This window comes from Rana temporaria, chromosome 3 (assembly GCF_905171775.1).
Source record: "Rana temporaria chromosome 3, aRanTem1.1, whole genome shotgun sequence".
NCBI classification, from domain to species: Eukaryota; Metazoa; Chordata; class Amphibia; order Anura; family Ranidae; genus Rana; species Rana temporaria.
Window position 1 is genome coordinate 16751964 of NC_053491.1, and position 13960 is coordinate 16765923.

Genomic DNA, 13960 nt, shown 5'->3' on the forward strand with positions numbered 1-13960 from the left:
GTTTTTCTATTAAGCTGCCGAGACGCCATCTGTGTACTTTTGTGTCATTTACAAGTTGGCAGAATTGTGTATTTTTAGTCCGTTCGCTCCGCACGCGCGTTCTCCCACCTTCCACTATTCTCAGAAACGTTCACCTTTGTAGACACCTGCTTTGTCTATACGTCTGGATTCCGTCATGTAGGCGCGCCTTTCACTTGCAGTGTGAAGTTGTGACGATGTGAGATGATCAAAGGTTAAAGTTTTTTTTTTTTAAGGGTTAAAACTATATATATATTGTTACTTGGTATTCATTTGATTCTTAGGCTTCATTTCCATTGAAGTTTTTGGACGTTTTTACAGCCACTTTTCTGAGCGTTTTTTGCAGCTTAAAAACATCTCTACCTGTTAGTCTATGGCCTCATGCCCACCATGACGTTTTTGAGCTGTAGATGGCTGAGCCGTTTTAAAGCTTCAAAAAAAAAAACAACCCAGGACCAGTGCGTTCTGAAGCTCCAGCTTTAGAGCTGTAAAAACGCCAGACGTTAAATGCTCAAAAACGTGCAAAAACGCTACTGCGGCATTTTTGAGCTCCAGCTAAAAAAAAAAACATGGACAGCCGTTTTTAACCACTTCCATACCGCGTCATTGTGAAATGATGGCGGCAGGAACCCCTCGCCGATCCGGGTGGACGTCATATGACGTCCTGTGTTCCCGGCGATCTAGGGCGTGCCCGCGGCAGCGCTCGTGGCCCGGCGTGGGTGGCCGCGATTGCCGCCGGGTGCCCGCGATTGTCGGTAATCACGGCAGGAGTGTGGATCTGTGTGTGTAATGATGGGGTGTAAACACACAGATCCACCTCCTGTCAGCGGTGAGGAGACCGATGTGTGTTCCCAGTACAGAGGAACACACATCAGTCTCCTCCCTTTGAGAGTCCCCTCCCCCCTAACGTTAGAACACACCTTAGGGAACATATTAACCCCTTCAACGCCCCCTAGTGGTTAACCCCTTCCCTGCCAGTCACATTTACACAGTAATCAATGCATATTTATAGCATTAATCGCTGTATAAATGTGTATGGTCCCAAAAACGTGTCAAAAGTGTCCGACGTGCTCGCCGCAATGTCACGGTCACAGTAAAAAATTGCAAAATCGCCGCCATTACTAGTAAAAAAATTAATAAAATAAAAATGCCATAAATCTATCACCTATTTTGTAGACGCTATAACTTTTGCGCAAACCAATCAATATACGATTATTGCGATTTTTTTTTTTTTTTTTTTTTTACCAAAAATATGTAGAAGAATACGAATCGACCTAAACTGAGGAAAAAAGTTTTTATTAAAAAAATTGTGATATTTATTAAATAAAAAAAGTAAAAAATATTTTAATTTTTTTTTAAATTGTTGCTCTTTTGTTTATAGCGCAAAAAATAAAAACCGCAGAGATGATCAAATACCATCAAACGAAAGCTCTAATTGTGGGGGGGAAAAAACAGATTTAGTTTGGGTACAGTGTTGCATGACCACGCAATTGTCATTCAAAGTGCAACAGCGCTGAAAACTAAAAATTGATCTGGGCAGGAAGGGGGTGAAAATGCCCTGTATGGGGTTAAGCTGGAAAAAAGCCTAAAAAAAGTGGCTGTAAAAACGTCCATGGGTAGGCTCCATTCACACCTAGGCAGACAAATTCGCGGCGTTTTGTCGCTGCAAATCGCGGTACAAATAGCAGCGTTTTGTACCGCGATTTGCAGCGACAAAACGCCGGTATTGTCCGCCTAGATGTGCCCCAGATTGACCCCCTCTATGGAGATGCTTCACATCTCCTATGCCGAATGCCGAAAGCCGCCTGAAAAAAAGGTCCGGGACCTTTTTTCAGGCGGCAGGCGTCCGGCGTTCAGCGTGGAGATGTGAACCATCTCCATAGAGGGACATGTGTTTTCGTCCCTCTGGCGGCAGTGGCGTAGCACTACAGGCGTAAAAACGCCTAGGTGTGAATGGGGGCTTAATGTGCACTTATTTTACATTTATTTTATTATTCGTATAATCATAAATTAACCGCTTCAGCCTCGGAAGATTTTGTCCTCCCTTGCGATTCGGCACTGCGTCTCTTTAACTGACAATTGTGCGGTCGTGCAACATTGTACCCAAACAAAATTGACGTCCTTTTTTTCCCCACACATAGAGCTTTCTTTTGGTGGTATTTGATCACCTCTGTGGTTTTTATTTTTTCGCTATAAACAAGAGAAGAGCGACATTTAAAAAAAAAAAAAACACATTGGGGGTTATTTAATAAAGGCAAATACACTTTGCCTTTGCACTTAAAAGTTTACTGAAAGTACACTTGGAAGTGCAGTCGCTGTAGATCTGAGGGGAAGCTCTGCTGATTTTATCATCCAATCATGTACAAGCTAAAATGCTGTTTTTATTTTTCTTGCATGTCCCCCTCAGATCTACAGCGACTGCACTTGCAATGAATTTGTAGTGCAAAGTGGATTTGCCTTTCGTAAATGACCCCCAATATCTTTTACTTTTTGCTATAATATCCCGATTAAAAAAAAAAAAAAAATCTTTCCTCCGTTTTTAGGTCGATATGTATTCTACTTATTCTTGATAAAAAATCGCAATAAGCTTATATTGGTTTGCGCAAAGTTACAGCGTCTACAAAATAGGGCAGGGTTTGACAAATTTGCTTGGAATCTAGGAGCCAGCTAAAAAAGTTAGGAGCCAGAAAACGCACCCCGTCCCGAAGAGCTTGCGCGCAGAAGCGAACGCATACGTGAGCAGCGCCCGCATATGTAAACGGTGTTCAAACCACACAAGTGAGGTATCGCCGCGATTGGTAGAGCGAGAGCAATAATTCTAGCCCTAGACCTCCTCTGTAACTCAAAACATGCAACCTGTAGAATTTTTTAAACGTCGCCTATGAAGATTTTAAAGGGTAAAAGTTTGTCGACATTCCACGAGCGGACGCAATTTTGAGGCGTGACATGTTGGGTATGAATTTACTCGGCGTAACATTATCTTTCATATTATAAAAAAAAATGGGGATAACTTTACTGTCTTTTTTTTAAATAAAAAAAAGTGTAATTTTTTCCAAAAAAAGTGCGCTTGCAAGACCGCTGCGCAAATACGGCGTGACAAAGTATTGCAACGATCGCCATTTTATTCTCTAGGGTGTTAGGATAAAAATATATATATATATAATGTTTGGGGGTTCTAATTAGAGGGAAGGAGATGGCAGTGAAAATAGTGAAAAATGACATTAGAATTGCTGTTTAACTTGTAATGCTTAACTTGTAATACCAATGGCCACCACCAGATGGCGCCAGCTCACACAAGGAAGAGCTGGGGACTTCACAAGGCCGCAAAGCCGCAGCCTCAATTACCGGACATCACGGGCCCCCCGCGATCGAGCGGCGGGGGGAGGTGGGGGCCTAGTCTGCCGTGATCCTGGGGAAAAGGCGCTCCGCGGACTACGCCGTAGCCGCGGCCTCACCTAGGCGAGGCCGCGGCTTCGGCCTAGTCTGCGGAGCGCCGGTCCTATGGAACAATTTATTTTTTATTTTTTGCCCACCTTCCAAGCCAAGTCGCCAGGATGCTATTTCTAGTCGCCATGGCGACCTGGCGACTGGGGATTTGTCGAGCCCTGAAAAAGGGGATAGATATATTTATTATTTTTTTTACTAGTAATGGCGGTGATCTGCGATTTTTATCGAGACTGCGATATGGCGGACACTTTTGACACATTTTTGGGACCATTGACAATTTTACACCGATCAGTGCTATAAACCTGCACTGATTGCTGTAAAAATGTCACTGGCAGGGAAGGAGTTAACACTAGGGGGCGATCAAGGGGTTAATTGTGTTCCCTAATGTGTGTTCTAACTGAAGGGGGGATGGGACTGACAAGGGGAAATGACATACTTTGTATGAACATACGATCAGTCATTTCTCCCCTGAGAGAACCGGGAGCTGTGTGTTTACACACGCACACCCACAGCCCCCGGTTCTTGTTGTGTCACAGGTGCCCGGCTGTCATCGTGCCCGCCGGGCACTCGTATCAGCTCCGAGGGGCAAGCAGCAGACACGCGCCCCTAGTGGCCACAGGGCGAACCTACGTAACATTACGCTTCATTCATCCGTGCCATGTTGCCGCAGTAAAACTGCGGCGGCTGGTCGGCAAGTGGTAAAAAATAACAAAAGCCTTCTAACCTGAACTCGAACCCCTAAGAGCCGGTTCACACAGGGGCGACTTGTCAGGCAACTCAGCCGCCCGATATATCGTGCTCCGCTCTGTTCAATGGAACAGTTCTAATAATAATAATTGTAATAATTTTTTTGTATGGACCGTCTTTGTTTACAGTTTTTGTTTCTGTTTTTTTTTTTTTTTTTTTCTAGGACAAACCAGTGAAGATATGTGGGAACTGTAGGGCCAGGCTTTGATAGTTATAAAAAAAACTATTTTGTGAGGATTGTATTACTCTTTAAGAGTTAATGTCCTCTATGAAGGAGGTTGTGGCCTCCTTCCGGTCCTTTAATGACAGAGCAGCATGCCTAGGACCTTCTTCATCTAGTCTCATAGCTCAAGAGCCTTAAAGGGGTTGTAAAGGAAAAAAAAAATCTTCCTAAATAGCTTCCTTTACCTTAGTGCAGTCCTCCTTCACTTACCTCATCCTTCCATTTTGCTTTTAAATGTCCTTATTTCTTCTGAGAAATCCTCACTTCCTGTTCTTCTATCTGTAACTCTCCACCGTAATGTGAGGCTGTCTCCCTGGTGTGGAGAAAGCCTCTTGAGGGGGGAGGGGCGAGCAGGCAAGTCAGGACACTCTCTACTTTGCAGATAGAGAAAGGAGCTGTGTGTTAGTGGGCGTCCTGACCAGTGTTGTAACAGCGTTAAACGCCGTTACCCAACGATGCCCCTTTTGAGGGTAACGAGTAATCTACCAGATTACTCTTCCCCTCGCGGTAAAGCTGTTCCCATTACTTGGGCGGCGTTACCACAATTACATCTACCGCGTGCGGGGGGGCAGAAGGGGTCATGTGGCCACAGGCCTGAGCTAGCCTGTGATTCGGTCACAGCGCGTCATGTGGCCACAGAGCTGGCCGGTCTGTGATCGCGGCCCGGGTGGCGGTGGCGCATGCACGCGCCTGGAGTTTCCTGCCCGCCTGTCACCTCACAAGAGCTCTCAGCTCAGCCGCCGTCCTCTTCCTCGCAGAGGCTCCGCCGGTCCGGATCAAAGACTCAGCTGAGCTCAGCACCGACCGTTCCCCTGAAGAGAGAGAGACTGAGACACTCACAGACAGTAAGAGCAGCGCAGGTGAGGACCGGCATGTGTGGATTGGAAGTGTCTGGGACTGCTAGGGGGGGGGGGGAGAGCGGCCTAGTCTAGGGCTGGGCATGTGGTGTGGAGGTGGAATCTGATAATATTGTACAGTATTGCATTTACTGCTGGGCATGTGGAGGTGAATAGGTGATGATATTGTAATGTTCAGTATTGCTGGGCATGTGGAGGTGAATAGGTGATGATATTGTAATGTTCAGTATTGCTGGGCATGTGGAGGTGAATAGGTGATGATATTGTAATGTTCAGTATTGCTCGGCATGTGGAGGTGGTGATGAATAGGTGATGATATTGTAATGTACAGACTTATTGCTGGGCATGTGGAGGTGGTGAATAGGTGATGATATTGTAATGTACAGTCAGTATTGCTGGGCATGTGGAGGTGGTGAATAGGTGATGATATTGTAATGTACAGTCAGTATTGCTGGGCATGTGGAGGTGAATAGGTGATGATAATTGCATTGTAGAATATTAAAAAAAAGTCAGTTACTTTGCTGAGCAACTAATTACTTTTTCAATGTAGTAACTGAGTCACTAACGCAATTACTTTTTCGGAGAAGTAATTTGTAACTAATTACTTTTTTAAAGTAAGATGAGCAACACTGGTCCTGACACTCCTGCTCGCCCCCTCCCCCCTCAAGAGGCTTTCTCCACACCAGGGAGAAAGCCTTGCATTACTGTGTGGAGTTACAGACAGAAAAACAGGAAGTGAGGATTTCTCAGAAGAAATAAGGACATTTAAAAGCAAAATGGAAGGATGAGTTGAGTGAAGGAGGACTGCACCAAGGTAAAGGAAGCTATTTAGGGAAAACATTTTTTACCTTTACAACCCCTTTAAGCCTCATCTAGACCCCGTTTTCTATTAATGTCGGAGATCATTAATTCACTCTATACTTCTGATCTGGAAGAAGGGGAGAACCCAAGCTTTTCATCTGATGGGGATTCCGCATCAGAGGAGGCGGGTAGCTCTAAGTATCTTTTTCCAGTGGAAGATATTGATAAACTTTTAAAGTCAATATATACCTTGGAGCAGATTGAGATGCCACAGCAAATCCAATCTGTACAGGATAAAATGTATAGGGTCCTTCAGGGGCGTTTGAGGAGACTTTCTTTAAATGTCTTAGGCTGGATCCACCTATGTCACAGGTATCCAAGAGGTCAGACCTGTCTTTTGAAGACTCAGGGGTCCTTAAAGAGCAAATGGACAGGAAGGCCGATTCCTTGCTGCGTAAGGCCTGGGATGCTTCAGCTTTATCCTTGGGTCCAGCTGTAGCATCCACCTGTGTGGCTAGGAATTTGGACGTATGGGTTAAGCATCTGGATGATCGTCTTTCATTCGACACCCCCAAAGAGATTAGGGAGTCGCTCCCACTCATTGGCAAATCAGTGGCCCTCTTGGCTGATGCAGCTGCAGTCTCCGTGAAAGCTGCAGCTAAATTTTCTGCTCATTAATTCAGCCAGACGGGCTATCTGGCTTAAATCTTGGGAGGGTGACCTTACCTCCAAAAACAAACTCTGCAGCGTTCCCTTTGAAGGCAAGCTCTTATTCGGTTCCTCCTTGGTGGAGATCCTAGCTTGTTCCTCTGAGAAGAGTAAACGGTTCCCTTCTCAAAAGTATAAGCCACAGAATAAGCCTTTTTCGCGGTTTCCAGAACAAGGTTAATTTTTAAAACCAACAGGCAAAGAAAAAGTATTATTTTAACAAGGATAAGCAAAGGAGGGGGACTCTTTGCTCCTTCGGCCCCTTCCAAGAATCCCCAGTGGCGCCGGAAGGGGGAAGGTTGTCCCATTTCGTCAAAGAATGGGCAGAGATTTCCGACAATTCCTTTATTCTTCAGACATTGGAAAGGGGTTACAGGTTGGAATTCAAGAGTCTCCCCCCCCCCCAAGAGATTTTTTCTTACCCAATCTGCCGAGAGACCAAGAGAGATGTTGCCATGTTGAATCTAATTTCCGTGTGGGAAACGGGGGGTTATATCTCCTGTTCCGGAAAATCTAATATTCCGGGGATTTTATTCCCACGTCTTTCTGGTTCAAAAAGCCTCCAGTGGCTTCTGTATGGTCATCAATTTAAGCATCCTGAACAAATGTATTCTCTAAAGACGTTTCCGGATGGAAAACATTTATTCTGTAAGAAATCTCTTATGGCCAGAGGTCTTCGTGGTAACCCCGAATCTTTAGGACGTTCCAATCTGCCAAAGGCCACTGAAGGTTCCTCAGATTTGCGAATTCTCATGGACAACGAGCCATTGGCAGTTCAATGCCCTTCCTTTCGGTCTCTCGGCAGCACCCAGAATTTTAACAAAGATCATGGCCGAAGTCCTGGCCTTTTTTCGGTTGCAAAGTGTATCCATTGTCCCATATCTGGATGATTTTCTGATCTTTTCCAGAGGCAATAGTCCCTTATACGGGATCTGCAGTTGGTCTTGCGGACCTTTCAGAAACTGGGGTGGAAAGTCTTGTCTGGTGCCCTCCCAGAGCATACTTTTTCTGGGTTATCTAATGGACTCTGTTGCCCAAAAGTTTTTTTCTTCCAGCGGAGAACATTTTGAAACTTCTCTCCGTGCAGGCCTTCAAATTGCTCCCACAGACCTCTCTTCGGTGTATCATGCAGTTATTAGGGTCATATTATCTTTGAGCCACAGCTCAAGAAAATCTTCAGGCAGTTTGCCCTCTGCTTTCTCAGGGAAGTCTACAAGGCGGATATTGTTCCTCCTCTGGCGGTCCTCCATATCTCTGAGCTTATCAGTATGAGCAATTACTTCACAGTGCACATTCTGCAGCTTATTCTCCAAAGGGCGAACCACATCCTCCAAATCACTAATTCTCTTCTCAGCTTCAGGAGCCCTCTCTCTGATGGTCATCTCGGCCCTTATGCCATCTATATGCTCGGTTAGTGTGGCCTGGCAGGTGCATATGGCTTCCATAATGTGCTTCATGGAGGGCTCCCCCACGCCCGGCACAGTTTCCCCCACTTCCTTCGGCAGTAGTCTGTCCAGGGATGATCCCCTTCTCAATCTCTTAGTTCTGGGGGGCATCGGGCTTATCTTGCCCCTGTGAGAGGGGGGCCGATCAGTGCTGCTCCGCTGCATAGAGCTGGGGCCTTGTTCGTCTGCCACATGGCCGCCGCCATCTTAGGATCCCCAGGCAAACTGAGACAGGCGCTCTGCGGGAGATTCCATGGGACCTTGTCCGTATTTAACCATACCTCCGTGATCAGCACGGTCTCGTGAGTTAGGTGGTGCAGTTGCTGCAGAAAATTTGTGACTCTGAAGCCCAGGATGTCTGTAGGATTAATTGTCCTGCACGGAGCTCCGGTTCAGTGCTGCTTACATGTCAGCCGCTAGCTCCGCCCCCCTTCGCAGTTATTAGGGTCAATGACTGCAGCCCTGGGCCTAATTATACTCCAGACCCCTTCAGGTGTTTCTCTTGCACCATTGGGATCGCAGGAAGGGTTCTCTAGATCAGCCAGTACAGCTGCTGAGAGGATTTTCTCAATCTCTCCTGGTGGGAGCAGCATGAACACCTGCGGGGAGGGAAGAACTGGGCGCAACATGCTAAAGTAAGTTACCACAGACGCCAGTCTGTGGGGCTGGGGTCAGCTTTCTCAGGGCTGGCAGGCCCAGGGAGCCTGGTTGCCAGAGGAGGCAGGCCGCTCCTCAATTTTTTAAGGGAACTACTAGCTGTGGGGAAAGCTCTCTTGGCTCTGCAGTCTATTCAAGAGACCTATTTTCTCAGACAATGCCACAACGGTGGTGTACCTGAACAAGCAAGGGGGCACTCATTCTGAGTCACTTCTAACGCTGACACAGCAGATTCTGTCCTAGGCAGAAATCAATGTCACCTCAATCAGAGCAGTCCACATCGGGAGAATACTCTGGCAGGCTATCTGAGCCGAGTGAGCGTCAGTTCCAGCTGTTGGGAGCTGCATCAAGGCACGTTCCGGGAGATTGTACTAAGATGGGGGTCTTCCTGCAGTGGATCTCTTTACCTCCAGTCTCAACAGAAAACTGCCGCCGTTCTCACTGAAGAGACACAGGGTCCTTGGGGACGGATGCTCTCTCCTTCCCGTGGGATTTCGCTCTGGCCTATGCCTTCCCTCCTTTTTCCCCTCTTACCTCTGGTAGTTCAGGAAATTATTCAGCATCAGGCCATGGGCGTCCGCTCCATAGGGCAAGAGGGGGCAATTTCCCCCCCTGGAATCATAAGAGAAAACACTTAACTTGCCCCCTGTGTTGCAATGGCCGGCGTGGAAGCTGTGGATATTTTTTTCTAAGTCTGCTGCTGGCCTGGGGGCTTCTCTCACTGTTATTCCGACTTTTTAACTGCTATACATACAGACACATCCGTCCCTCCCTCCTCACCCCCGGCCCAAGCATCAGATTGGCTCTGCCGCTTGGGCCTCTGCTTAACATCCCGGCTGTTCTGTTCCATAATTGGCTGCCTCAGCCTGCCTGCCTGTGTAAATATATATTTCACTTGCTATGCCGATCCAGCCAACGCGGGGCCGGTTCCTCCCACAGGTGCGTGGCATGCAGTGGCCAAGACGAGGGAGAATACACTGCCAGTGCCTGCCCTGGGCCTATGATCGATCGCTGAAGAACCACAGGTAAAATCAGCAGTGCCAAACACACTGTTACACACACATATGACATTGTCAAAAAGGGACCAAGCATGGATGACCTTAAAATGATGCCCCCCCCCCCCCCCCCTGAAAAAAGTTCAGCGGACGCCCATGGATCAGGCAGAAGTGGTTATGATTGCCCCCTGGTGTCCCAGGAGGCGTTGGTTTTCCTCTGTGAAGACCCTCTCTGTGGATCTTCCCTGGCCCCTACCAGATTGGAAGGATCTACTTCATCAGGGACCAGTATTGCATCCAAATCCTCAGACCTTCCATTTGACGGCCTTTGAAAAAAAACAGTATTTTTTTACTTTTGCTATAATAACCCAAAAAAAAAAAAAATTTCCTCAGTTTAGGTTGATATGTATTCTCGATATTTTTGGTAAAAAAAATCACAATAAGCGTATATTGGTTGGTTTGTGCAAAAGCTATAGGGGATAGCTTTATAGCATTTTTTTATTTTGATCTTATTAGTAATGGCGGCGGCGATATATCGTGACTGCAACATTGCGACGGGTACATCGGACACTTTTGACACTATTTTGCGACCATTGTCATTTATACAGCGATCAGTGCTATAAAAATGCCCTGATTACTGTATAAATGATCCTGGCAGAGAAGGGGTTAAACACTAGGGGGTGATCAAGGGGTTAAGTGTCCTAGGGAGCGATTCTAATTGTGTGGGGGCTGGGCTACATGTGACATGACAGCGATCACTTCTCCCGATGAGTTTGTCATTTATTTTATAGCTCATATTTTTGTTTATCGATTTAAAGCAGGAGTTCACCCGAAAAAAATGTTTAACATTAGATTGAGGCAAATTTTTGTAAACAGAATCGGGTGTTCTTTTTAAAACGAATGCAGTACTTACCGTTTTAGAGATCGATGTTCTCCCGCCGCTTCCGGGTATGATCTTCGAGACTGGGCGATCCTATTTGATTGACAGCCTTCTGACGGTCGCATACATCGCGTCACCAGTTGCCGAAAGAAGCCGAACGTCGGTGCGGCTCTATACGGCACCTGCGCACCGACGTTCGGCTACTTTCGGGAACTCGTGACGGCGCTGTATGCGACCGTCGGAAGGCTGGCAATCAAAAAGGAACGCCCAGTCCCGCAGCCCATACCCGGAAGCGGCGGGAGAACATCGATCTCTAAAACGGTAAGTACTGCATTCATTTTTAAAAAAACACCCGATTCTGCTTGGTAAAATTAGCCTCAATCTAATGTTAACATTTTTTATTTTTGGGTGAACCTCCACCTTTAGTGCCCCCATTTAACGTGTACCCCACAGCAGGGCTCGACAAATCCTGGTCGCCATTGCGACTAGAAATAGGGTCCTGGCGACGTGGCTTGGAAGGGGCCATCTGGTGGTGAGCCGTTGGTATTACAAGTAAAGCATTACAAGTTAAACAGCAATTCTAATGTAATTTTTCACTATTTTCACTGCCATATTCTTCCCTCTAATTAGAACCCCCAAACATTATATACATTTTTTTTCCTAACACCCTAGAGAATAAAATGGCGATCGTTGCAATACTTTCTGTCACGCCGTATTTGCGCAGCGGTCTTACAAGCGCACTTTTTTGGGAAAAAATTACACTTTTTTTTAATTAAAAAATAAGACAACAGTAAAGTTATCCCCATTTTTTTTATATTATAAAAGATAATGTTACGCCGAGTAAATTGATACCCAACATGTCACGCTTCAAAATTACGTCTGCTCGTGGAATGGCGACAAACTTTTACCCTTTAAAATCTCCATAGGCGACGTTTAAAAAATTCTACAGGTTGCATGTTTTGAGTTACAGAGGAGGTCTAGGGCTAGAATTATTGCTCTCGCTCTACCAATCGCGGCGATACCTCACATGTGTGGTTTGAACACCGTTTACGTATGCGGGCGCTGCCCACGTATGTGTTAAATTCTGCGGGCAAAGCTCGTCGGGACGGGGCGCGTTTTCTGGCTCCTAACTTTTTTAGCTGGCTCCTAGATTCCAAGCAAATTTGTCAACCCCTGCCCCACAGAACAGGGAAATGCCTTGTTTACATTGTTTACATGGGCATCTCCCCGTTCTGCCTCCTCGTGTCACAATGAGGGGCCGCCGCCAAACATCGAGTTTGTGGGGCCCGTGGTCACGGAGAACGGGACGGCACGCGGCAAATTAAAGGTGAAGTACCTGTATGCCCACTTGCTCACCGCTGCCATTGTGCCGACGTCCCTTTGAAATTTTGTTGTTGCAGGGGATGCCCAAAATCTGACTTGTGTCTTGGTGAAGACTTCTGGGGAAATCAGTGAGCCAATCGCAAGCAGGAAATGACATATCTGGGGGGGGCGTTCTGTATACTATCTGGGTACAGAACATCTCCAGGCTTCGGTATTGCATTTTATAGAAAATTACAGAGCTGCAGATTGAAGAGGAAAGGTCATTTTTTTTTTATAACATTCAATTACAATATTGTGTAGCAATTGTATACGCTATATTTTTTAATTTAAATAAAATGGCGTTACCCTTTAAGTGACGTGTGTTCCACACAAAGCTTGTTGGTCAGCACTGGGGTTGTAATGCGCGGCTTGGATTGCTCTCAGTACAGATCGCCATTCATGACCACTGGAACATTACAAGATCAACATTCACCCGTCCACAGAGAAAAAAAAAACACCGCCCTGCAATTTATATCACACATTTCAAGAGGAACTTTCTCAACAGCTCGTGGAGCCAAATTAAATATTCACACATTAAATAAAAACATAAAGTATCTCACAAAAGTGAGTACACCCCTCACATCTTTGTAAATATTTTCTTCTATCTTTTCATGTGACAACACTGAAGAAATGTCACGTTGCTACAATGTTGTGTAGTGAGTGTACAGCTTGTATAACAGTTTGCTGTCCCCTCAAAATAACACAGCCATGTGTTTTTACCGCGATTTTGTACAGGTCATCAATGTAAAAAGTAGAAAAACGCCTGTAATCTGCCCCAAAGAAGCTCATGTTCTTTTTTTGAGCTGAACTACTTGCCGACCTGCGGCATTCTACGGCGGCAGGTTGGCTCTCCTGCGCGAGAGCCCGTAGCTCTACTTCGGCTCTCTCGCAGGGAACTAGAAGCGCGCACTCCCCCGACTCCCGTGTGCGTGCCCGGCGGGCGCGATCGCCGCCAGGCACACGCGATCGCTCGTTACAGAGCGGGGACCGGGGGCTATGTGTGTAAACGCACCGCTCCCGGTCCTGTCAGGGGGGGACAATGTATGAACAGAAGATTAGTGATTTCCCCTAGTGAGTCCACCCCCCTACAGTTAGAACACACCCAGGGACATACTTAACCCCTTCCCCGCCCCCTAGTGTTAACCCCTTCACTGCCAGTGGCATTTTTATAGCAATCCAATGCATTTTTATAGCACTGATCGCTATAAAAATGCCAATGGTCCCAAAAATGTGTCAAAAGAGTCCGAAGTGTCCGCCATGATGTCGCAGTACCGAAATAAATCGCTGATCGCCACCATTACTAGTAAAAAAAAAATATTAATAAAAATGCCATAAAAATACCCCGTATTTTGTAAACGCTATAACTTTTGCGCAAACCAATCAAACGCTTATTTTTTTTTTTGTTTTTACGAAAATATGTAGAAAAATACGTATCGGCCTAAACTGAGGAAAAAAATCGTTTTTATATATTTTTTGGGGATATTTAGTATAGCAAAAAGTAAAAAACTGGCCAGGTCCTTTAGCTGCCTAAAGGTCGGGGTCTTAAGTGGTTAAAGGAACCTATTTAGAAAATAAAAGACAAATCTTTACAACCCCTTCAAGGCGTTTTACTTCAGGTGACTAAACGCTCAAATGTGAACCCGGTGCCATTGAAATTAATAGGCTTTTGCTTGTTGGGCATTTTTCAGGCGTTTTTTCGGGCGTTTTAGGAGCTGAAAATGCTCAGGTGTGAATGCAGCCTCAATGTCTAAACCGCTGGCAACAAAAGTGAATACACCCCTAAGGGAAAATGTCCAAATTGGGCCCAACTAAACATTTTT

The 13960-nt window shown here is 45.9% G+C and overlaps 1 protein-coding gene across 2 annotated transcripts in view; it reads left to right on the forward strand.

Annotated features, from left to right (window-relative positions):
- The window catches only part of PCSK6 (proprotein convertase subtilisin/kexin type 6), a 314800-nt gene that overhangs the window by 5049 nt on the left and 295791 nt on the right, over nt 1-13960 (forward strand). The window lies entirely within an intron of this gene.